The sequence below is a fragment of the Anser anser genome, assembly GCF_964211835.1.
Source record: "Anser anser genome assembly, chromosome: 2".
Classification (NCBI taxonomy): domain Eukaryota; kingdom Metazoa; phylum Chordata; class Aves; order Anseriformes; family Anatidae; genus Anser; species Anser anser.
Genome location: NC_139721.1, coordinates 88,034,783 through 88,060,858, shown reverse-complemented (window position 1 = coordinate 88,060,858; position 26,076 = coordinate 88,034,783). Strand labels below are relative to the sequence as shown.

Genomic DNA, 26,076 nt, shown 5'->3' with positions numbered 1-26,076 from the left:
TATTTTAGGTGGATCACTTGGAGCTAAATGTACAAGACTGCAGATGCATTTATGGGCATATGATGGAGGAAGGGAAGGGTGGTGCACAGCCAGAGCAGATCCTCAGCTTTTAGGAACAGATGAGTTGTTGCAAATACTTCTGATGCCTGCAATATGTGCACAGTGTAAACAACCAGTTCTGTGAGCAGCTAATGAACTAATGAAGCCAGATTTCCTACAGATTTCTGTCTCGTGATTGACTATAACTGAAGCACAGTTTCACATTATGCCTAAAATGCTCTAACTGTAGAGCATGCCAAAAGGGGCAGTCCTGGCTTCTTTACTCACTTTCAACTGCACATTACCACCCCATCATATCTACCAAGCATATGGCCACCAGGCGAATTTGAAAACTAATTCGGTCATGTGTGTGTGTGTGTGTGTGTGTGGTGTTATTCCAGCTGGATCAATGAGCTGATTATCTCTGAGATCAGCAGACTTCTGTCAAGTTTGAAATTTAGTCAATAAACACTAGAAATTTTAGATAAGAACATGAGCGTGCTGGTGTATTCATTCTGGGGATGTTTAAGTGTCATGACTGTATGTGCTGCAGCCTAAGTTCTAAAGCAGAGTTGAATGCAGGGTTATATCGTAAGTGTGTCTTTGAAATGTCTCTATAGCTTACACCCTGCAAGAATTTATGCCAGGGAAGTACAAGTACTGAAGTGCTCTTCAGGAAACTAAAGGCACAGTTAACTATGCTGCAATTGAAGATGCTGCTATGCAACATATCAAAAATGGTTCTTGGCATCCCTATCATCTTCAGGGAAGTAAGTGCATGCATTCACTGCCCTTCGATGGAATGAATATGTAAATGTCACTTATGGGTTGTGTCAAGATGATATTTAACTTGATGTGCATGTGCAACAGGAGATGTTGAAAAGAATTATCTACTGTTGTGCCCACAGTAAAATCAGTACTAGCATCTATTCTGACTAGTAATATGCAGTCAAAGTGACTAGCAAAACATCTTCAGGATAATCATAGTGCAGGAATTATCAGCTACTCTGGGGGTGATAAATGACCTTTGAATCAGCTGTGGAACTCACTAAATATAAAAGCAGACAAGTGTCTAAACTTTGATGGATTTGTTTGAATTATCTGCATGTGGATCAATGAACTATCATACTAGTTTCAGCAACTGCCCTCAAAAATGTTGTGGTGTGTGTGATTCATGATGTTGATTTAAGGTAGTTCAGAAGACATTGCTTTAAGGGCATTTGGTTTTCATTTGGAGATGAAGCAGAAAGGGTGTCTGAACTATATGCAAATGTGCACACTGATGTGTTAACATCTGACACTTTATTAGTTCTGGTCTTTATTCTCTGGCCATTCCTAAGTTCGCAGCACATTTGTGTCATGGCTCATCACTTGTTTTGACAACCATTAGGCCAGCTCAGTGTTGTACTGGTCATTTTAGGTAGGTGTTAATCTGGAAAGCTGTTGCCTTGCTTCTTCTGTGACTCCTGCCTGAGATGTGTATGGCTCAGCCCTCTCACAGCACAGCACAAGCCATATGCCTTCTCCATCCATTCCTGTTATTCCTTGTGGACTGTACATCCTGTGCTGGTTTGTGCATTGCTGTCTGCTGTACAGCACAGGCTCTGGGGAGCTGAATACAAAGCCCTTGTCTGAAGCTGAAGATTTGTGGGTCTGACACAACTGTCAGTTTCCACCTTGGAAACGTGAGCCCTCATGACTCCAGGATTTGGGTGCTGAGCTGATGTGTTGATCATCAGGGCTCTCAACTCTGCTTGACTGGTGGGCTGCTTCATGGCTTTAGCAGAATCACATTGGCTCTATTTTGGCATCTGCAAAATGAATGCAGCAGATCTCAGCATTCTTCCTAAACCACCTTGGTCTACGCATGATGTAGAATGTAAAACAGCTGAACCAAACCACCGTGGTGCTTACATTATTTCTGTAATAGTTCTGTACTATTATTAGTACCCTTCAAATTTTCAGGCATAGCTAAAGTAAGGACGCAGGTCTTTTGCTGGCTCGAGTAATAGCACAAAGACATTTGCCATTTTGTTAATGTAATTTAAATGTAGGTTGTTGAACTGATAAAAGCAGTGGCACACAAACACAAAAAATACTTCTGATAGTATAAGCCATATCCGCACTAGAAGTATTTGACAGGGTTAAGCTAGATAACCCTTTCTAAACTACATACAGACATAGGCATGCTTGTCTATCTGCAGCTCTTCACCTTCCGCAAACCCTCATTTGAAAGGCATCACTGGTACTTGCTACAGGTTATTGTTTTGGTGTCATTTTTGGGTCTGCATTTTACATCCATTTTCATCTTGATAATCAGAGCTGCCACCTTCCAGCCTAAATTTCCTTTAGCATCTTTGTGAGGAATGTGGGGGTGGATGTTTCAGGTAGTCCTACTAGTTTGGGAAATAAAAGCAAACTAGTACATATATCTCTGCTGATTTATTTGCCATGCTGAGAAAAGTGCTGTATAGAGCTACCCAGAGGAATATTGAATGATAGCCAGGTTTCCAACCCTTTACTTATATAAGGAATTGCATGTAAAAAAATAAAAATAAAAATCCATAGGATTTGGCTGGGTATATTATAAATAAAGGGCAATGACTTTCAGAGGCTCTTGCTTTCCTAGTCAAGATTTACAGGGAAGCATTTTGGGATTTCCTTTTATTGATATTCATTTCTTATTTTACTTTAAAATGACATTTGGTTGTGGAGCAAAAACTGTTACCACAATATTTGATGCCCTGAGGAGACAGCTGAAAAGGGAAACTAAACAGGGTGTTAAAATGTGGCTGACAGAGAGAAATACTTTTCATATCTCCTAGTTCACAAAATAAACATAAAACATCCACATGCATACAGCATCTTAGTGGTAAACTGCTATCATATGTTACTGCCTAGATGCTAATGTCCAAGGGTGTCAGGGCAGCACTTAAAACAGAATAAATAAATAAATCATTCATTTAACATCACAGAAAGAGCATTCATGAACAGAAAGTCAATTGTAGAGTTAACATTTATATGGTTAAATAATCATCTTACTCTTTTAAAACCAAAAGACTTCACCTAGTTCTGTCCCAAATATGTGATATAAACTATGGATTTCTAGAACAAATAAGATTTTACATGTTTCTATGGTACGTAAAGACAGTATAACAGTATAACAAAGGCAAGCAATGGGCATTTTTGTATTAGCTGGATTATGATGGTGCCTTTTCACTCAGCAGCTCTGACTGCATATGCAGAATATCATCTTCTGGTTTTGTCAGTGGATTCTAGCCTTTTGCTTCTAAAGAGATCCTTATTTTTGTTTCAATTGCAAGATTTTCAGTTTTACAGACACCACTACATCTTTTTACCTGTTATTGATACATCAAGTTTTGGTTTGACAGGGAGGTGCCCTCCCTGCTTTAGTCTTAGGGGTCCAGATAAGTTGGCTTATGCAGGCTTTCTGAAAGCAAAGTCCACATACGTAAGAAAGAAAAACCTAGGGGTCATTTTTGCTTCTGCCAGGTGAAAAACATCTGTCTAATAGCACCCAGCAGCTTTACACAGCAGTTTGGGACACGAAGTTACTGAGCTGAAATTAATGGTCAGGAGACAGTTTGATTCTTTGTGCATAAGCAACCCAAAAGGATAATAATAATAAAAAAGAGGATCTATACATTTTGCTGACCCACACAGAAAAAGTTTTTGGCACTCAGATGGAGTTTCTTTGGGAATCAATTAGAAAGATCTTCTGCAGGGGAAAGCAGATGAGGTGACCAGGTCATTTGATCTTCCTTGTCAGAATGTTTCCATGACACACAGATGATTACCTGACTGGAGGGCATTATTGGCTACAGCAAGTTATTTTGCTACGTGTTTTACCCTAAAACTGGCATGACCTCCCTTTTATTTTAGAATTTCTATGTTATTGTTTATATGCTTGCATGCAGAGAAAAGATTGTTTATTGATGTCCAATCATTTTCTGCTACTCAAAAGTCTTTTGACAATTCTCATGTTCTCATTCCAGTTTGTTGCCTCTCATGTGATCAGACTATAATGTGTGGAATTATGAAACTTCAGTTAATATTGCTTTTACACATAAAATGCAGTACTATTGGCTACATGGTGCATGAATGTGCATACGCCTTTAGCAGCTATAAATCGGCAGATACAGATTACAGATAGCATGTTATTGAGAATTTAATTGTCAGGAAAATATGATGCCCAAAGGCATGGATTAGAAAATGGATTACATCAATCCCATTTCTGTACAAGCACAGAAGATGTTTTAGAAGGTGACATATATTTAAGGCTAGTGAGGCATATCTGCTCACCATCTCAAGGTAAGTACCACTGTTTTGAGGAAACTATATATCATATTTAGTACTAATCTGCTTAATTTGTGCATGCCAGAAAATAGCCTGGTGAATTTACTAACTGTATGCATACTGTGAGGTTTTGTTAAAATTAAATTTGAAATTATTTTTGTAAGTTGTTACCAAGTTTTTCATACTTACTTGTAATTTGTTGCAATCATCCTGGAAGTACTCGTCTACAGGAGCCCAACAGTCCGAAATATTGCTGGTTTGGTGCCACGAACTGGGAAGCTGGGGTTGGGTACAGACATTATCTTAGCTCATGTTCTGAAGAAAAATGCTGTATACTGACTAAGCCTGCAAATAACATACCCAGGAACATTAAAAATTAAATCATTAAATCAGCTTAATTATCAACGCAGGTGATCCTTTTTTTTTTTTTTTTCCTTCAGTGTAACAACAGGCAAAAAAAATGTTTAGAGTCCTAGATTGCTCTCATTTCCACTTTTGCTGTTTGATCAAGTCTGTATAGCAATATGTTCCTTGTGAACTTTGCCATCAAATTTTTCAGACTTTTAAACACTGACAGCAGCACAGTGGTGTATCAACTGCTTCTGGCAACAAACAAAAAAATCAGGAGCTGAAAGAAGTTCCATCACATCCTTTGCTGAGGTCCCCCAAAAAAGGGACTAAAAACTCTGCAGAAAATTAACAGTATGGCAAGGTATGCTATGCAAAATATCTGTGTCCCTATGCTGTGCCTGTTTTACCATTTGATTAGCAGACTTGTCATGTATAATGGTTTCAGCAATACCGTAGTTGGCAGCTGAGATGATGGTTCAGTTCTTTACATCCTCTGTTATAGATGGTGTTCCTAAAATTTTCTTTTGTTTGAAATTTTCTCTAATTCCTTCATTGCCCCAAGTGGAATATCTCGGAAAGCTTGAAATGAATGCATTCCACCATTTGGTAGCCAGCCAAGCATTTGAAATGAGCATTGTTCAGTAGTTGTCATTTTTCAAATGCCTTGTTTTTCACTGTTATTGAGAAATCCAAGTGATTTTAATTTAGAGCTTCTGTCTTGAGACAAGGAATTGGTGGGGACGAGGCACATGTATTCTGCTACATCCGTGTAAATAATGAAATGATGTGCATGATCTGCTTGGTTTTGTTGCTGCCTTAAATAATGCATGGTACATTACAAAGCGATCCTAATGTGACATTTGTTTATCTCATTTTATTTCTGATATGATTTAAGAATTGATTTACAAAAAAAAAAAAAAAAAAAAAAAAAAACCAAAAAAAAACCCTGCCAGATTTTAATTGAGTGTTTGCACTTGAATGTACAAACTCTTTGTTAGTTATCTAGGGCTTAACATTTGTATCAGCAACAGTCCAATGCTCAAAGGTAAACTCATATTCAGCACTGGGAAATTGAAGTGATTATGATCTATATGTGCCAATAGTAAGAGGATCAAGATTAATTAATAAATTGCCACTTGCAGATATATCTTGATATCTGCATATCTAGATATCTATCATATCTTCATAGCTTTCTAATTTTCAAATTACACACTGGAGTTAATTTCTGTATCTACATGAGACACATGCTCATCAGCCACTGTTGCTTGAGATGTTACATTTAATGGCTGTAGAGTGCTAAATTGTTTCAACTGCACAGAAAGAGGCCACAGAACAAGCAGGCAGAGTAGTTGTCTTCACAGACAATTGGCTCTGCTGACTCTGAGGAATTAGATTGCTGTTACAGATTTCAGGAAGGATGCTGAAATGCCTTCAAACGACTTTGGGTTTGTATTGACTTTGGCTGGAATCAATATATTTCATCAAGTGTGGTAAGCTGTGTTGGTTGAAATACTTACCACTATATACCCAGCTGTGATTGTCTATTTAGGTGTAATTTCTTGCAGCCATGAAAATTCTGATGTGGATGTGAAAAACAGCTAAGGCTTATGGTTGCTTTAATATCCTGAGGTAATATCCTGCTGAATGTGCATGAACACCCCAGCCAAACAGTTTGTGCTGAAGAAACTGAAATGTGCCATTTGCTGAACGTGCCAGTGAAGCAGTGCAGGTGTCAAATACTGAATGCTTATGACAAACTGCCCTGAAGGTGCTGCTGACTGGGGTCTATCTGAGTAAATTAGGTGCTCGGTAGCTTAGCCTTTGTAGGTGTGTGGCTGTGCTATGGGTAATTTTGTGTCCAGTCTGCCCAGACTGAGCTCACTAGAGCCAGCTTGAGTCTGCAGTCTTCCTTACAGTAACATAACCAGGAGCTGAAACTAATAAGCTTTGTTTGTAACTATTTGTGTAGGCATACTATGAAAAATTGTGTGATTATGTGGAAACATGTTTTTCTCAAATTGCTTACTGATTTACTGCATAAATTACAGACAATACTGACACAGTAATTCAACATCAGTTAATTTAACATGGGGATTTTTTTTCTCTAATAGTTTCAAAACATCTAAAGCCAATTAACTCTTAGCTACTTGTCTTAAAGTCATTGATATCAAATCGACACCAAATTCAAACACCTGAAATGGAAAACAATTCAATGTGCAGATTTCTTAAGTATTGAACGTCACCCTTTGAAAAAATCTCAAACTGAAAGGAAGACAAATTACAGTGTAAGCTGTTTCCATCAATGTATGTCTTAGCACTTTTTTGGTTAACCCAGAGAAATAGACAAGAAATTATGAGCCTGATCTGAGATGACTGAAGCCAGCTTAAGTCTTACTAGTGAAATCAATATTACTTAGTACCTTGGTGCTTTGTGAAGGGCAGTGATATAGATATATTTCTTACAGAACTGTGATTATCATTCCATTCTCTTGAGAAGACAATTAAGATTTTTTTGACTGGTCCTTACCCTGCACAATCTCTTTGGGAAGCATCATTTATTTGTGCCCCACCTAACAAATTTGAGGGAACTAAAGAAGCAAAGATTCTTCTTATTTCTTAAAGAACAAAAATCAATAAATGAATCACAAGCAGAAGGATCAAATCCCTTATTTTTAATATAGAACCAAGGAAATTTTTGCCATATGTGCATTTAAATTTACTGTTATGAATGTTAGATCAGAAAAATTCAATTGAATTACAGAAAGGCTTTTTCCTCCCCATATAAATGGGTATTAATTCAATCTTCTTGTGTTAATCTTTAAGATTAAAAAGCCCTAGTAACAGAAGTGGGCAATCAAATTACCTTCCAGGGAATTAAAATAATATGGATTCTTTTGGTATGTTATAGAAAACAAGGTCTCCGTGCTTAGTCTCCAAGTGGGAGGAGCTGAAGGTGAGGAAAACTGTGAAATGTGAGATTTATAAGCAGTGTCTAGAGCAAAGCCACCTGGCTTAATTAAAAGGAAAAACAAAGCTTTGAGTGTCCTGTCCTATATGTTTAAAAATAGGGGATGGGTTTAAGTGGGGACAGAAATGTGTACAGAAGTGTGGTTTCAGTTCTCCTTGTCCTCTGCCACTCTTTCCTTCTCCCAGAGAAAGAACTAAGTAAAAAAAAAAAAAAAAAAAAAAAGTGAAAATGCAAACTTCTTTTAAACCTGAAGTTTGTCTGAATTTTCCAAATATTTTCTGAATGCTGACTTAATCTAAATTTTCTGCCAATGATTTGGCGGTGTCATAGCACCCATTTTACTGCATTCTGAGAGGGTGCAGGACAGTGAAGAGAGATCCTCAGACTTACATCATCTGATCAATCTTAGTTTCATGGAATCAGCATCCTCTCATGAGGTGAGGAGGAACATTTCAGAAATGGCAGAGAGCAATGAAGATCATTAAGATTCTGGAGCTATGAGGAAAAGCTGAGGGAGCTGGGACTGTTCATCCTGGAGAAGGGAAGGATCAAGGGGGTTCTCATCAATGTGTATAAATCCCTGAAGGCCGGGCGTGGAGAGGGCAGAGTCAGGCTCTTTTCAGTGGTGGTTAGTGACAGAACAAGAAGAAATGGGCAGAAACAGAAATACTGTGATATCTCCATCCTTGGACATATTCAAATTCTGACTGGACACAATCCTGGGCAACTTACTCTATCTGACCCTACTTTGAGCAATGCAGGGGTTAGGCTAGATGATCTCAGGAGGTCACTTCCAACCTCAACTATTCTGTGATTATGTGAGAACAACCGTATGAAGTGGTGTTGAACACAGAAATATGGAAGTGAACTTTTAAGACCATATCTTGTGACTAAATGATGACTTTTTTTTTTTTTTTTTTTTTTCCTCTCCCTCAGTTGCCCAGTAAATCTGGTTACCTGAGCTTGTGGGTGTCTTCATGTGTGCTTCTCCACACTGGCTGATGCTCAGCACTGTATCCCCAATTTTAGCTTTTTATTTATAGCACAACTTTCATCTTGTGATGTCTGTGAGGGCCTCTGCTCTCAGAGAGATGTGACATTTTTTGTTATCCTAGAAATACACATTTGTAGATAAATAGATATTGTGCATATAACATTAGTTTTATATCTATATAGATTAACATATTTTAAAGTGTCTAAGAAGAGATTATGCATGCCAGACCTCCCTCAAACCTTCACATAGAAGAACTTCAATTAATGTGTAGCATGAGTTGGCATTACCTGCAGCTACACAATGTATTAATAGTCTCGTAGCAGAAGCTGGGGATTTTTTTTAATTTTCATTTTTCGTATATTATTTATAATAAATATTTGGTATTAAGATGTCTTTATTTGAAATCAAGACAGCTGAATATTCTTTACCAGCAGAAGTTTTGTGAAAATAACATTTTGACAAAAGTTGTATGAAACAGCCAAACTGAACATACTACATCAGTAGCATGTATTATATCAGTAACATGCACTGTGATTTTGCCTTTCTGATCCAAGCACAAGTCAAAATGTTACTTGCAGGAAGCTCTGCTTACTGAGAAAAAACACCAGGCATGTCACAAATAAATGTGTGAAATGAGGTGCAACACAAAATATTGTGCAATCCAATCTGTTTTGTTGTTTTTGTAGTTTAGTTATTTTTTTCTCTTTTCTGTCACATGGGAGCTAATACTAAAGATTTAGCAAATTAATACCCTCTCATCTGTTGACTGGATTTACTGAACCTGATTTCTATAATTTTTTCCTTTACAAGCACACTGAATATTTTTATAGACATTAGTACCAGAAAATTTGAGTAAGTGCCTATAGCTGTTGGAGAGAGCATGCAGAAAGCACATTTCCCCTTGTTTGCCAGTAACAATGGAACTCCTCTCTAACTGTTAGATATAGAGATATTTATATCTCTTGAAACTTGACAGGACAATGGCATCAGAAGTTTTCACAGAGGCTGGGAAAACAAACTGGTAGTCTCCATACTACAGAGCAAAACTTATACAACAGTCAGCCTGATGTTTCTAAAAGCTGACAGCAGCTTGTCTCATGATTTTTTTTTTAATTTATTATTATGATAACATTTGATATTTTTCAGCAGGGTTTCCTCTATTTACTGATTAAATATCAGAAAATGAAGATGGTGTACCAGAATGTTGCTAGACCTGTTAAAACACTAATACTTTACTTCAAATAGACTTGAGTTCGCTATAACAAGAAATACCATCACTAAAACTCCAGCAGTCAGATTGTACTGTTCCTCTAAAATCACATCTGCAGCATCAATTTCCAGACAGGTATGTAAAGTTAATAACAAAAGAAAAAGTCAGTCATTAAAAAAAAGAGCTATTAACAGATCTGTTTTACTGAAGCTTAGAAGTAGAAAATGGACAGGGCAGATACAGCTATAATGTGAAAGGTTGTGGTGGTGGCAGGAGCAGTGTGGCAGCATGGTTTTTGTATAACCACAGGTGTGTGGTATGGAAGTGGCAGGTAAAATGACTTCTTATTTACCTCTCCTTCTCCTCAAAACATGACAAAACCTGTTGCTAGTATCTTTATTTTGTGAAGGAGCAAAATTTGCTTGTCCTGAACCTCATTTCTAGGGAAGATTGACCACTTTGTAGGCTACTGTTACTGTCTTTTTCTGGTTCCTTTTATTTTTCTTTTTTAGTCTTGAGTGTATTAACATTTTAACCTTTTTTTTTTTTTTAACAACTTCTTAATATTTTTTTTTCTTGTGACAGAATGTTGCAGTGTGATCTCAGGCATTTTGATGTCTTCAAGTTTAGAGAAAACTTACCTCTCCTGGCCAAATCCGGAGGGACTTGACTGAAAGAAAGAGAAGTGCTTGGAAAACTGAGGCCAAAATGATACACTAAGTAAATCTATGCATCAGAATTGCCAGACTGGTCATTTATCTGTGTGAACATCCCTTTATCTCTACCGAACTTTAGAATAAGAAAATACCTAAATTTCCTTCATCTTTGTTAACGGTGTTTTTTGTTGTTCTGCAATTAAAACAGCAGGCACAGTACATTCTTCTTTTAGTAGAAATGAAAAAGAAAGCAAAAGAACAATAACAAAGATTTTGATCTTCTTCTCCTCAGATGTATTTTTTTTTTCTGCATATATTCCTCTTGTTGTTGGCTCTCAGATATTTTTTGAAACATATTCTAGTCTGACATTGTCCTCAATATCTAAGTTAAATCCATTTGGTGTCCAAGGTAAGTTTCCAAATCTACATATATGTATTTCATATCAGGTTAACATCCTTTCTGATAGGCTTTGTCTTTACTCCTTTGCTGAATGTACAGATTGCTGCAGGCTCAGGATTACATTATTTTGTATATGCTCTTCTAATCTACTGAAATAGCAACTTTCCTTTACACTTGAAATTCAGGTCATATATTGTATATCACACAACTCTCTAACTGTAGACAACCATATTTTAACAATAACTCTTATTTTGCTGAGGAAAGGACTGGCTGTACTGTGTTTCTCCTTCACTGCTCTACCTGGATCCCTTGATGCTGGAACAGTTATAGCAGAGGTGGAATGATGTTTCTTTAAATATTTTGTAATATTTTTTAATATATTTTAAATATATTGTGGTGTCCCCCAGGGCTTGGTACTGGGGCCGGTCCTCTTTAATATCTTTATCGATGATCTGGATGAGGGCGTCCAGTGCACCCTCAGTAAGTTTGCAGATGACACCAAGCTAAGCGCGTGTGTCGATCTGCTCGAGGGCAGGAAGGCTCTGCAGGAGGATCTGGATAGGCTGGAGCAATGGGCTAAGGTCAACTGTATGAAGTTCAACAAGGCCAAGTGCCGGGTCCTGCACATGGGGCGCAACAACCCCAAGCAGAGCTACAGGCTGGTAGAAGAGTGGCTGGAAAGCTGCCTGGCTGAGAAGGACCTGGGAGTATTGGTTGATAGTCGGCTGAATATGAGCCAGCAGTGTGCCCAGGTGGCCAAGAAGGCCAACAGCATCCTGGCCTGTATAAGAAGCAGTGTGGTCAGCAGGTCGAGGGAAGTGATTGTGCCCCTGTACTCGGCTCTGGTGAGGCTGCACCTCGAGTACTGTGTTCAGTTTTGGGCCCCTCGCTACAGGAAGGACATGGACGTGCTCGAGCGAGTCCAGAGAAGGGCGACCAAGCTGGTGAGGGGTCTGGAGAACAAGTCTTACGAGGAGCGGCTGAGGGAGCTGGGCTTGTTCAGCCTGGAGAAGAGGAGGCTCAGGGGCGACCTTATCGCTCTCTACAGTTACCTTAAAGGAGGCCGTAAAGAGGTAGGGGTTGGTCTGTTCTCCTACGTGCCTGGTGACAGGACGAGGGGGAATGGGCGAAAGTTGCGACAGGGGAGTTTTAGGTTGGATGTTAGGAAGTACTTCTTTACCGAAAGGGTTATTAAGCATTGGAACGGGCTGCCCAGGGAGGTGGTGGAGTCACCATCCCTGGAGGTCTTTAAAAGACGTTTAGATGTAGAGCTTAGTGATATGGTTTAGTGGAGTACTTAGTGTTAGGTCGGAGGTTGGACTCGATGATCTTGAGGTCTCTTCCAACCTAGAAATCTGTGATACTGTGATCTGTGATACTGTGATACTATTTTAAGTCCTTCACGTATAACCTACTAGGAAAACTGGCAGTTGATGGACAAAATTGATATGTGTTAAAGAGTTGCATACAATCCAGCAGGAATAATTATTTGACTGATCACAACTTGTAGATAAATATTTTGGGTTTGATACTTCATAATTGTATGTTGAATCCAAGCTGAATAACTTCTTGCATAAATTGACTTCAGGTCCCCAATATTGATCACATGCTGCATTTTCATAATCACACAGTTACTTTGAGGAAAGCCCATAGAGACATTTTGTTCCAGCTCCAGCAATGATAGTTCAATACAAGATTTAATCCTTGAATTGCCTTTGTGCTTCTTTTTGTCTCAACCAGAAGATGAATTTAAATTCTATGTGGGCACTTAACTTTCCAAGTCAGAACATTTCCTGTTACTCGAATGGAACAGAGGAATGTTGGCTGAGGGATTTACACATACTACTTTAATTAGTTAAATTTAGTTTAGTGATATGCATCTCTGTGCTGCAATATCTTTCCCACCTCCATAATAATATATCGAGTGCACATAGAATACACAGAATATTGTCATTATAAGAACTAGATTATTACTATAATAAATACATTCAACTCTTATGAACAAAGTAGTTTTTAAACACTAGCATCACAAAGAAGGTGTGAGTTGCTTTAGGTTTCTGACAAATCAAAATCTAATTGCATGCATCTGATCATTTATGTAGTGTTTGAACAAAGCCAGATATTTAAGTGGAATCCTATGTGCTGATATTTCATGGAGGTTTGTTTATGAAACATAAAAAGAAAACTAGTGTGAAATGTTGGAGTAAGTAACTGTACTTTTCTCAGGATTGTGAAAACTGGTATCTGAGCTGGGAGGTCAATTACGTAAGTGTTGGAAGTGATTGAGCCTATAAGCAGGGAACAGAGAAAAAATATATTGTTAAAACTGATTGGTGCTACTTTTGTTATTGATTTACATAATAGTTTTCAGATTAGTGAAACCATCTGAGATTTTTTGACATGCTCAACAAAAATAAGTACTGCTTTTATTCTAAATTCTTTCATCAAAATTACACAGAAAGGAAATTGGCTTGTCCTGTAGGTGCCCTAACATTACAGTGTTAATCAATGAAGGAAAAGATATTCAGGATGTCTAATTAAAGGAGGTGACTAGTGAGTAATCTAGAGCATGCACAAGCAAGTGGAAATCTGAAGGAGATTAGATGTGAAATAACTAACAGATTAGGAAAGCAGAGATACTGATTTTAGGGATCTAAGGCTGCAGACATCAGCTTAGTGTTAGAGAGTGCAGCTTGGAAACTCAGCTGGGAGCAGTTAACTTTAATCATAAATAAGAAAGAATCTGTCAGGATCAACAGGGAGATGTGTAAAGAGGGAATTTTTATCTTCTCTTTTTCCCTATTGCACGATTTATAACACATTTTTGGAAAAGATAGTATTAAACCAGGCAGAATTAAGAAAGCAAATAAAAACAGGTTCAGCTGTGAGGGGCAAAATACCAGCAGAGAAAAGAAAACTCATCATCCAAACTGAGATCAGAGGGAGTGGGGCTCACAGGAGCTGATATTTAGGGAAAATTGGTTAAAGATGCCTGAGGCACTGAGGAAAGCTGGTAGTCTGCAAGCATTTATGGTAGGCGTATGACATCTAATGACTACTTGCTATATCAAAGTGCAAGAGGGTTAAACAAACTTACCCCCACTGCTGGAGACCTTTGTTGCCAATGAAACATCATGGTAAACCTGTGGGGTTTACCCTATTGGGTAAACCTGTTTGCACCTTCCTTCCCCTCAAAAGGCAAAACAAGAGTTCTGACATGCCAGGAAACAGAGAAAAACTTAGACATACAACAGTGTATGCACCTGTGGGACAAAAAATGGTATAGTGGTCTTGGGTAAAGCTTAATCCCTAATGTAAGCTTCCACCTTGAATGAAAAACTAATTGACTGGGACAACAGGGTAAAAGATTCTGTACAAAGTCTTCTAGTCTTCCGTAAGTAGGTGACCATGCCTTGTAATATATGCTATAACTCTTCGTGCTTGAAGAGCATGTGTGAAAAGCTTCTAGCAAAGCTGTAGTAGTTAGCTAGAGCCTGAGCAGAGCTGGAAAGAGACGCAGGCAGGGGTAGCTGGCAAAGAAGGAGCAAGCACTAGCCGGGGGTAGTGAAGAACAAAGTGGTTGACACTACCAGTCATCTGCAGTTTGAGGCCCAAACACCTTGAAGGCCTGGTAAGCAAATCCTGGGACACTGTGATCTCACTGCGGGAGGTAGAAGGCAGCCACTTGGCCTTGTGGTTTGCTGAAGCTCCTCATCAAGAAGCCAGAGGATAGCACTAGGAACAGTTTTATTTTATGAAAGGAATGGGCGTTACATGTTAACCTGCTTATAGTTTTGTTCTTTTTTTATTCTCTCTGTCCTACTGAAGTAAAGTAGTCTTTCTTAAGCCATCTGATGCATGGGTTGTGAAGGGAGAACAAAAGGTTGTGAACCTGTTAAGAGACCTGAATTTTTTAATTTTGCAGAGGGATGAAAATTGATGGCTAGAGTATTATTCAGTTAGTGAAAAGTGATTGACTAAAATGATTTGGTAGTTGATTCCACAGCTTATTAATTCCATATCACCTCAAATTAAGTCTTCTGTTAAAAAAACAACCAACCAAAACAAAACAGCACCAACCAACCAAACAAAAACAAAACAAAAGAAAAAAACAAAAAAAAAAGTTTTGGACTTTCTGATGTGATGGCATTTAATGTTAATTCATTTGGGCCTAAATAACTATCTGAGATACTGAAAGATAAGTGATCCAGAATAGCATTTATTCATTAGCAAATGCCTCCATCAGAAGAATTAAAACAAGCAAAATACATACAGGTGTTGATAGTTGGATAGCCATTCTCTACCATGTCTCCATGTTTATAACTAAAACAATCGTACATGACTATTCAAGGAAGCAAGATCCAATGTCATTCACACTGCACACAAAATGATGATCTACATTAAATACTGTAACTTCAAAGAGATAAAAGTTCACCTTAAATCCTTTTCAAAATAGACCTTTTTTTGTGGTCCCCAACCATATTCTGATACATTAAATGGAATGTGTGCTAAATATTCAGTTTAGGCTCTTGAATGTATGTTTTTTTTTATTATTCAAGAGATAAAACTTCTTAGCATGATGTTTTAGACATTAGAAACTGGTATGGAGGCTTTGTAGGTTTAAAATAGGCAAATGTTAAGAATAACAAACACAATTTCAGAGTTTATGGCTATATGTAATTTGGGTTTATCACTGTCAGCAGCATTTTTTTTTATCTCTATACATACTAATCTAATGTAAATCTAGTACAAAAGCATAGCACAAAACCTGCTTAATCCTTAGGCAGATGCTACTCCTACTTTTTCAGGAAATAAATTTGTTGGCTTAAAGGACAGTTCACAAGGATGAATTCAGTTCACATTTATGAAATGTTACAATTGCTTCATTCACTTCAATTTCTATTCAATAATTTTGTTTACTTTTCCTGGCACATATGGCAAAATGTAGGAGAGAGGTTTTCATTAGCCCCTGCTGCTTCAATTTTGAGTCCATTCTGTTAACACACTCATGAGCAATCGCTACTTGTTTGTTCCCTAGCTAGTATGCTGCTTTGAATTCTTCCAGTTTATGTCACCTTGGTCATCTCTCTCTCCCCCTGCTATGCAAAGAAAAAAAGCCACCATAATTTGCCATGCTTGGAGGGATGCACCTTACCTGTGTCTCAGAAAAGACACATCTTAGGGAACCTGAAAGTGTGAAAAAAAGGCTAAGAATTACACAGTCTTAAGTTAGACAAGATCAAAGGTAACAGAAAATGAAAAGTGACAAAAAACATTGATGTTACTAGAGACAGCAGTCAATAAATACACTTTTGAAAGCTGAAGCACAAAGAATTGCTGTGTAGCTGTGGAACTACATGATTTAGCTTTAATGACACTGTTTTTTAATTTCTGAGGTGAGTATACAAATAGGTTCAAAGGTTTTGTAATATAATTTGACTAGCAGTCTGCTGGAAACTTTCTTGTGAACTAGGATAGGCCCTCAGTGCCATTTTTTATAAGCTACCCATGAACAGTTTCAGCAGCCATGGCAAAGTGCAAGACCTTCCTTTGAAACTCTTCCTCCCCTACTACTTTGTTATCACAACTGGGTAGTGACTCTTCTGAACACCTTTCTAGCAAATTGTCCTATAGGACTTCTGTATTTCTGTTCCCCTAAAAATTCTTTGTGCAGCTTGAGATGCCATTACACTGTATACTATATGAACACAGCACAAACATAAAGACTTGTATGAAAGAGTTTGTAAAGTAAAAGAAGCAAGAACTGATGAAAAAGAACTGAAGACATTAAGATTATAGTGATCAGATAAAGTAGATGGTGGCTGAAACAATCTAAACAATGTTTAAGTTCCCTTGTTGTTTTTGTTTGTTTGTTTGTTTGTTTTTCCTTCTTCTGGGTAAGAGAATACTTAGGGTGGATTTTTTTTAAAGGGAAATAATAATTTTTCTCTGCATATGTTAATGGGAGTTATTTCAAGTTTGAAGGGCAGGTAGAAGAATACACAGTGTCGTGTATTTGGAAATGTAGTTGGCAATGACAGCCAGACTCCTGGAAAAACAGGGAGTGCGGAGTAAATTCCCCCTCTGGGAGGAGATAGATTGGGAAACATCTTGTAACATGGAAGATTTCCCTGTCATTTCCAGAAGAAGGAGAAAGGGGCAGCCCTGTTTAGTTACCCCTTTCTGTTCTCTGATTAATATAAGAAGAGGTACACAGTAGCAGAGGGCAGGGAAAACTTACTTACGCAATTCCTTGGGTGAGGGGGAAGATTGCCATCTTCAGAGCCTGGCCTCCCAGAAAGCATCCTCTTGAAGAAGTTTGGACTGGATCTGGCAACGAACCAGGTGAATTGTAAGTGTCTACTTACAAAGGAGCTGAGATCAATAATCTGGGTAACTATTGAAAAGAAGTCCCTAAAGAATTGCTTTTTGAGCATGTTTAGGTACAAGAAAGAGACACTGAAAAGGAGAAAAAGAATTCTACAAGAACAGAGAAGATGTAAGAATGGTCCTGCAAATTAGTAAGCAAAAGCTGAATCACTGGCTTCACAGGTGTCCTTCTGATGACTTTGTTAGTGGTGGGTGATTTGGGGTCCTTCTACTTACCCCCCAGCAAAACTGATTACTGAAGACCAAAAGAGCACCTGACATGTGGAGGTGCCATAATGGTTCAGTCTCACTCACAATCACTTGACCATAAAGCCCTGAAGAAGAAGGAGCTATACCCATTTTCTCAAGGAAAGAGACCAGCATGATGTCCTTGTCCATGTTCACCTCAAGCCTGAAATCAGCTTGGCTTGAAAAAAGCTTTCAATGAGAGCTTGAAACAGCACCTTATAGCATCTCCTGCTGTGAAAATTCTCTTTAATACACTGTTGGGATTTTCTATTTTGTTTGTTCCCTTTGATACACAAGAATTAAGCCTGAAGGCAGCTTCCTTTGAAAGCAAGAGGGGAAAAATCAAAATACTCAAGCTACGACATTATCTTTTGGAGCACATTCAGTTTGGACATCTTCGTTGCTCTTATCTTTTGATCTTTGCTGTTATTTCTTTGGGCTGCAAACACATCTAGCAAAAATTTACTATGTTCTGAATGTTTTCCTGTAGCTTCATGTAGGACATGATTTGCTGAAAAACAATTGTTTTCTTTTTGATCACCTTGACCTATGCTATCACAGCCATGAGTCCTGTGGGAAAGAAAAGTGAGAGAAAAAATGACAAAAGTGAGATAGTTCTTAATCTCATAGTTTCTCTCTGGTCCAACAAGTTCTTCATGAAGACAGAAAGAATGAGGTACCTTTGCTGGCTTCATCTTGACAACTACATTATCCGGTATATGCATCTAAGGAAACTATTAGCATGAGGCTATGCAAAACCAAATATATCTAGCTTGTTTAAACATTTGGATCATGCTGTTTCTCTGTCAACATGTCTACTCTAGGGATTAACATTACCCATCTGTACCAGGTTTGGTTGGGACGCAGTTAACTTTCCCCATAGCAGCCTGTATGGTGATGTGCTTTGCGTTTATGACCAGAACAGTGTCAGTAACACAGCAGTGTTAGGACTATTGCTACGCGGTGCTTGCACAACATCAAGGCTGTCTCTCTAACCCACTCCCAACCAAAGGCCAGTAGGCTGCAGATAATGAACAGGTTGGGTTAGAGTACACAACCAGATCCCAGCTGACCAAAGTGATATTCCATGTCAAATGATGTGCTCAGCAATAGAAGCTGAGGGAAAGGAGAAGGTTTTGGGGGCATTCATGGCTAAGGCATTTGTCTTCCAAAGAAGCTGCTCTGTGTGCCAAGGTTCTGTTTTCCTAGGAATGGCTGGACATCTGCCTGCCAACGGGAAATAATAAATAAATTCCTCTTTCTACTTTGCTTCTGCACATAGCATTTTCTTGTCTTATTAAAATGCCTTTATATAAACCCATGAGTTTACAATCTTATTTTCTTCCCTTGTGAAGGGAAGGGGGAGTGAGAGAGGCTGGATGGGAGTCTGCCAGCCAGCCAAGGTAAACACACAACATGATCCTTAAAACAATATGTATCTGTTCAGTAGGTATGTAAAGATTCATTTCTTCTGCTGTCCAGTGCAACACTCCCTCTGAATTCTGATTTGTCAATTGAATGACACGACCTTATTGTAATTTTGTGATTGATAGTAATAATTGTATTAGGTCCTATCAACACCAAAATATGTTCAAAATTTTGCTTTTTTTTTTTGTCATATTTTGACAAAATTTTAGTCTGGAGAAGAGGAAGCTCAGGGGAGACCTTATTGTTCTCTGCAACTACCTGAAAGGAAGGTGTGGAGAGCTAGGGTTCATCTCTTCTCACAGGTAACTAGTGATAGGACTAGAGGAAATGGCCTTAAGTTGCATCAGGGAAGGTTTAGGTTGGAAATTTGGAGACATTTCTTCTCAGAAAGCGTGGTCAGGCATTGGAACGGCTTGCCCAGGGAGGTGGTGGAGTCACTGTCCCTGGGGGTGTTCAAGGGAAGGTTGGACCTGGTGCTTGCGAACATGGTTTAGTGGGTGACATGGGTAGTAGGGTGATGGTTGGACCAGATGATCTTGGAGGTCTTTTCCAACCCTAATGATTCTATGATTCTATGACTTCTATGAATGACTCCTCCACCTATTTTTGTAACCCCAGTTTCTTAAATCAGTCTAGTCTGAACTTCATACAAAAGTCAGGTGTACAGTGTTAAATTCCATTGTATTCTACTCTTGCCTGTGGTTGTTTGTGTGCATTATGTCATAATGAATCTTTTAAATATTTATGAATTATGAAATGCACTGTATATACGTATATATACTATTATATATATACTACTATGAATATGTATATACATATATATTATTCCCCAGGGGTCGGCTTTGGGGCCTATCCTCTTTAATATCTTTATTAATGTTTTGGGTGAGGGAATTGAGTGCACCCTCAGTAAGTTTGCATACAACACCAAGTTAGGGAGAAGTGTCTATCTGCTGGAGGGTAGGAAGGCCCTTCAGACAGACCTGGACAGGTTGGATTGATGGGCAGAGGCCAATGGGATGAGGTTCAACACAGCTGAGTGCTGGGTCCTGCACTTTGGCCTCAGCAACCCCAAGCAATGCTACAGGCTTGGGACGGAGTGGCTGGAAAGCTATTCAGAGGAAAAGGACCTGGAGGTGCTGGTTATTGCTCACCTGAACATGAGGTGGCAGTGTTCCCAGGTGGCGAAGAATGCCAACAGCATCCTGGCTTGTGTCTGGAATAGTGTAGCCAGCAGGAACAGGAAGGTGATCATCCCCTTATACTCTGCTCTCGTGAGGCTGCACCTTGAGTACTGTGTTCAGCTTTGGGCCCCTCAGTACAAGAAAGACATCGAGGCCCTGGAGCACGTACAGAAAAGGGCTACGAAGCTGTTGAAGGGCCTGGAACACAAGGCCTATAAGGAGCGGCTGAGGGAACTGGGGCTGTTTAGTCAGGAGGAGGCTCAGAGGAGACCTCATTGCTCTCTAGAACTACCTGAAAGGAAGTTGTGGGGAGCTGGGAGTAGGCCTCTTCTAATTAACCAGTGATAAGACTAGAGGAAATGGCCTCAAGTTGCGCCAGGGAAGTTCAGGTTGGAAATTTGGAGAAATTTCTTCTCAGGAAGAGTAGTTAGGCATTGGAACGGGTTGCCCAGGGAAGTGGTGGTGTCACCACCCCTGGGGGTGTTTAAGGAAAGGTTGAACATGGTCTAGTACGTGATATTGGTGGTAGAGTGATGGTTGGACCAGATGGTCTTGAAGATCTTTTCCAACCTTAATGATTCTATGATTCTATAAAACTATACACAATTAAGATGTGTTCCTCTGCTAAGCATATATTTATTTATGCCATTAATAGTTAAGTAAAACCTGCTTTCTCCTTTGTGATTGTTTTTAATGTCACAAAAGTATCTTTCTTGCTAATGAATCTTCTTTTCCATTGTGCCTCTAGTGCAATATTTCTGCCTTTAATACTGACATGACAGCTGATGTTTTAACTTAAGTTCTACAATGGAAAAGGGAAACGACAGTGGAAGAGCTGGATATATTTCATCCCAAACCAGAACTGCCAAGTGAAAGACACTGAAACAAGTAATATGACATATTCTTGAAGTCACTTGTGGGTGGACTGTTCATTTTGCTCTTCTGTGTTGCAATTATACCTTGCTGAGTGCAGGAAAAGTTAGCCAACTCTCAACCTTCCTAGGACAAAAATTAGCATGTTGACATTTTCTTTCCTACCAAGATGTCTCTGTCAACTCAATTTCTTGCTCAAATCTTGGGGATTCTCTGTTTCTTCTGAGTCCTAGCATCATCCAGAGAGAAACTTCTTTTATACTTCTTGTATTTTGCACAGAATAGGAAAGTATGGGTTTTGTTCTGAACTTTCATAGTACCTCTAGGGATGTTAGCAAAAAGAAAATTAGGTACTAATATTTTTCTGTAAATATCCCCTCCAATACACACACACACATACACATATATAGCGATTACACAAAATTATAACACAAGCAGATAGAATTCTCCATGCTTTTTGAATTATCTTCCAGTGTTGCTTCTGTCCCATTGTGTGGGACAATTTTGCACTGGCTTGGGACATAAAAATTGTGAAATGTGGGAAAGCAATTATTACGTATGTGTACGAAGTGTTAAACAAGCATTCTGAAGGTGAAAAGAAAAACATCAGAAAAATCATTGAATATTGTTTATTTATTTATATATTTGTTTATAATTATTTCTGCTTTAGGAATTCAGCCAGTTTACTTTAGAGTTTGATTTACAATCATATATGGAAATACAAGTACATGTCAGAATAGGATTTCAAAATGTCTTCCAGTGATGTCAACTAGTTTGCAAGTGTGGTTATTATTAAGTGATGTTTGATTTAATGATAAAAAGAAACACCAATATTTTCCTCAATTGTAGTACTGGTAGTACTCAGAAATGACTATGCATACTGTAATAATGTCCTGAAGAGCATTGTATCTCATATCTTTAAGTCGTTGCTGCCAACCAAATAAGGAGACATGACTTTGACCTTGCAATCACTGAAGAATCCATTAACTGTATGCTAAATGCTTGTTATTGATCTCCAACTGAGTATTCACATCATTAAGTTCTGCAGGTGCTTAAGTGTGTGCAGGATTGGGGTTGATTTCCTTCCTACTAATTCCTTTAAAAATAGACCTCTCCTTCCAAGTTTGTTCAGCTTTGGAAGAGTATTGCTATAAAGGTCAGCACTTGCTGTCCACTGTCAGCATCAGATATGCTAGCAAGTTTTGTTTGTTTGTTTGTTTTTGTTTTCAAAGTAAATATTCATAGCCTAACAAGCATACATAGAATAACTGAGTGAGTGTGATGGGGAAATAGCTGTTCCACTTCTTGACATTTTGTTAAAATGAAAATGAAAAAAAACAGATAACTGTGGTGAAGAATAAATGAAGAAGTGACCCAGGAGAAAATAGTCATAAAGATGGCTCCCCTGAGTGTTTCAGAAAGGCATTGACAGACAGTAGTTTTTCCACAGGTGCCTTGTGACTAATAGCACTACCATAGCTAAATTTCCCAAGTCATTAATCTTACAGTTTGTATGCTTTATAACAAAATGGTATAAATAACATATTTCCTATGATACAGAATACCTGTCCTACCCCATGGATTTTCCTTTCATCTATGGGAGCAGGGACTGTAGTCAGCACATTCAGCTGGTTTAACCACTGGATTTGACCAGGATTTTGTGAGGTACTATGTAAGCAAAAATAGTGATAATATGCAAGAAAAAACAGCAGAGCATGCACTACCTGTAACATTAGAAATTTCTGAGCAAAGAGGACTTCACTGTTCTCCTAATGTTTCTCTGGAATTTTATTCTTAACTTTGATAACAGTACCAAAAATCTTCAGTAATTCATAAGTCCATGCAGAATTTGAAACACAGTCTGTGTTTTTAGTTAAATAAATAGACAATTTAGACAAATGCCTCAAACAAGGGACATGCATAATCCATCTCTGCAGAAAGCTTAAAAGAATAGAGCTGTTTTGATGTGAAATATTTAATTTACTGTGAATGTTTCCTTAGGACTGATATTGAAAACAATAAATGAAGATTCTAATTTGTTCAGAGCACAGTCCAGTTAAGAGTAAAAGAGTATCATTGCTCAAAATTAGAGCTACTTGAGCAATGATTAATTTCATTTGGTTATTCCTCTGACATAGTGGAAGGAAACAGATACACGTGAGACTTAAATTTAAAAGAGATGAATTTGTTAGAACATAAAATATTTGCCTATAAATGTTGATCTCCTCAAAAAGTTCAATACCAAAAAAGAAAAAATGCTATTTTTATTGACACCACTAGAAGAAAGCATTTAGAAAATCCAAATTTTAGGTTAGTATGAATTTTTCCGTCTCTGGTGTTCTGTTTGGAATGTCATATGCACTTGTACTGTGTAGAGCAAGTAGGAGGTCATTACAGTCATGAATAAAACTATATGAAATCTTGCAAAGAAAGTACTAACTTGCAGATCCTATATTCTGAAGATCTAGTTTTCACTTATTTATGTTATATCAGAAACCTATTTTCTCTATTTCACAGAATCTCAGAATGGCCAAGGTTGGAAGGGGCCTCTGAAGAACATCTAGTCCAATGCCCCTGCCGGGCAGGATCACCTAGAGCACATTGTGCTGTATGGCATTCAGGTGGGTTTTGAATATCTCCAGAGAAGGAGACTCCACAGCCCCTCTGGGAAACCTGTTCCAGTGCTCTGTCAGCCTCACAGTAAAGAAGTACCCTCTCATATTCAGCCAGAACCTCCTGAGCTTCAGTTTGTGCCCATTGCCTCTCATCCTGTCGCTGGGCACAACTGAAAAGACCGTCTCCATCCCCTCGACACCCTCCCCTCACATATTTACACACATTAATGAGGTCTCCCCTCAGTCTTCTATTTTCCAGGCTAAATGGGCCCAGTTCTCTCAGCCTGTCCTCATACGACAGGTGCCCCAGTCCTCTCATAATCTTCGTAGCCCTCCTCTGAACTCGCTTCAGTAGTTCTATGTCCCTCTTGTACTGGGGAACCCAGAACTGGACACAATACTTCAGGTGTGGCCTCACTAGGGCTGAGTAGAGTGAGAGGATCACCTCCCTTGACCTGCTGGCAACACTCTTCTGAATGCACCCCAGGATACTGTTGGCCTTCTTGGTCACAAGGGCACATTGCTGACTTGTGGTCAGCCTGCTGTCCACCAGGACTCCCAGGTCCCTCTCTGCAGAGCTGCTCTCCGACACGTCAGCCCCCAGCCTGTATTTACAGGAAAAGAGAATAGGAAAAGTGACAGAAGAATAAAAGGAAACAGAGAATAAATAAATACATACATAAAAACAACACCAAACAAAAAAGAAAACAGCTTGATTAAGGGATCTCAGAAAGACAGCATATGAAAAGAATTAAACAGAAAATAAAGTTTTATGTTTTAGGAAGTTTTTTTCATTTTTTTGTGGTACTGCTTTCTATTACCTCTACCTTTAGAAGGGCTAAACACAGCCTACTGTGTGTATCCTCATCCTTTTCAGTTCCACTGATTCAGTTAAACCGCATAATTTCAATGAGGAAACTTCATCATTGTATGTTGCTGTGAGCCCTGATAGCTGTTCTAAGTAACTCAGATATGGATTTTACTGCCGAATTTTCATTTGAAAGCTCTGTTTTACAACTCTAAAAGAATCAGGTCAGCTTCAAAATTAGGACAATTAGTCTACTTGTTTACCATGCTGAAGCAGAAGGCTTAATAACTGAAACACAAGAGAGTAATATTGTTTTTTTTTTTTGGTTTTTTTTTTTTTGTTTGTTTTTTTAATATTGGATGCTAGTAGTAGTAGATAACAGTAAACTTGAGGTGGCCAACTATTGTTAGATAGTATATACTAGCTATTTAGAATGTCACTGGCTGCATTTACAAAATTCAGGAGTTTTATAAACACTCTCAATAGTGATATGAGGAGACTGACCCTCCTGCCAATGGGTAGACAGCTTACCTAGAGCATAGAGGATCAAATTTCTTTGAGCTCTCAGATCTTATTTCCAGGAAAGTACCCCAAACACCAGTATTCTGGACTTTGTTCTTAGTCTCTCTGACACAATTTTATATTTTATGAACATTAATTGATGCAGAGTCTGGAATCCTGTAGAGTGCTCACCATTGTTAGGGTTTTCATCACAAATGTGCTTGAAGGTGTGACATGGTTGATAAAAAATGTATGTGGAAAACTGACGCATAACACGTCAACTCAGAAGCAACCTCAAAATAGCCAACACTGTTTTATCTTGTAAGAATACTAAAAGAAAAGTTCTTGATACTTTTTACTGGACTACAAATGGAAAAAAAGTTCTTTGAAGAGTGGCAAATAATTTGTATTATTGAACTAAATGAAGTACAGTTGATGTACAAAAGCCAAGCTAAGTATCCTTTTCTAAGGACTGCCAAGGTCTCCAGCTAAAGAATATGGTGGACCCTTTGATGTTTCATTTGTAAATCAGCTTCTGGCACTGCGCATGGGACCCTTTCAGTTAGTCTGTAAGTGTCTGAGAAGGTTTCTTCTCATGATTGAGTTGATACACATTTCTACAATTGGAGCAACAAAGTTTTATTATTTTAATGCCTGTCCTTTCCAGGTAGTGTTTGTTAACTCCTTACGTAGCAGCCAAATTTCAATCTTTTCTTTGCAGCGCAGTTGGTATACATCTCAGAAAAGCCATGACTTCAAAGTTAGACCTGCTTTGGGAAGGTGGGTTACATCATGTCACTTATAAAGGTCCTTTTGAACCTCAATTATTCTGAGTATATGATTCATCATTCTCTTTGTGTTTCTGTGCTTAGTGTCTTTGAGGAGCGCCTTCCCTTATATAGTACAAGACATGGTATGGAGTTTCTTAACATGACTGTGAAAACATTGACATGGAGGAGGCTTCCTTCTCCTTAGTTCATTACTGTGCTTTGGGTAGCCGGCTAGAATGAGAGAGATCAAAAAATGATAATTCCTACAAGTATACTTTTTTGTCAGATGCTAATAGGGAGAATCATTTCAGAAAATTATGAACAGCTCTATTTATATTTTAGTCCTT

The 26,076-nt window shown here is 38.4% G+C and overlaps 1 long non-coding RNA gene across 1 annotated transcript; it reads left to right on the top strand.

The window, feature by feature from the left end:
- The first annotated feature begins 19,141 nt into the window (after window positions 1–19,141).
- LOC310895035 lies at window positions 19,142–25,713 on the top strand. The gene is made up of 3 exons (XR_014580385.1): window positions 19,142–19,283; window positions 20,911–21,050; window positions 23,553–25,713. It is a non-coding gene; the product is annotated as an uncharacterized lncRNA (long non-coding RNA).
- Window positions 25,714–26,076: the final 363 nt, after the last annotated feature.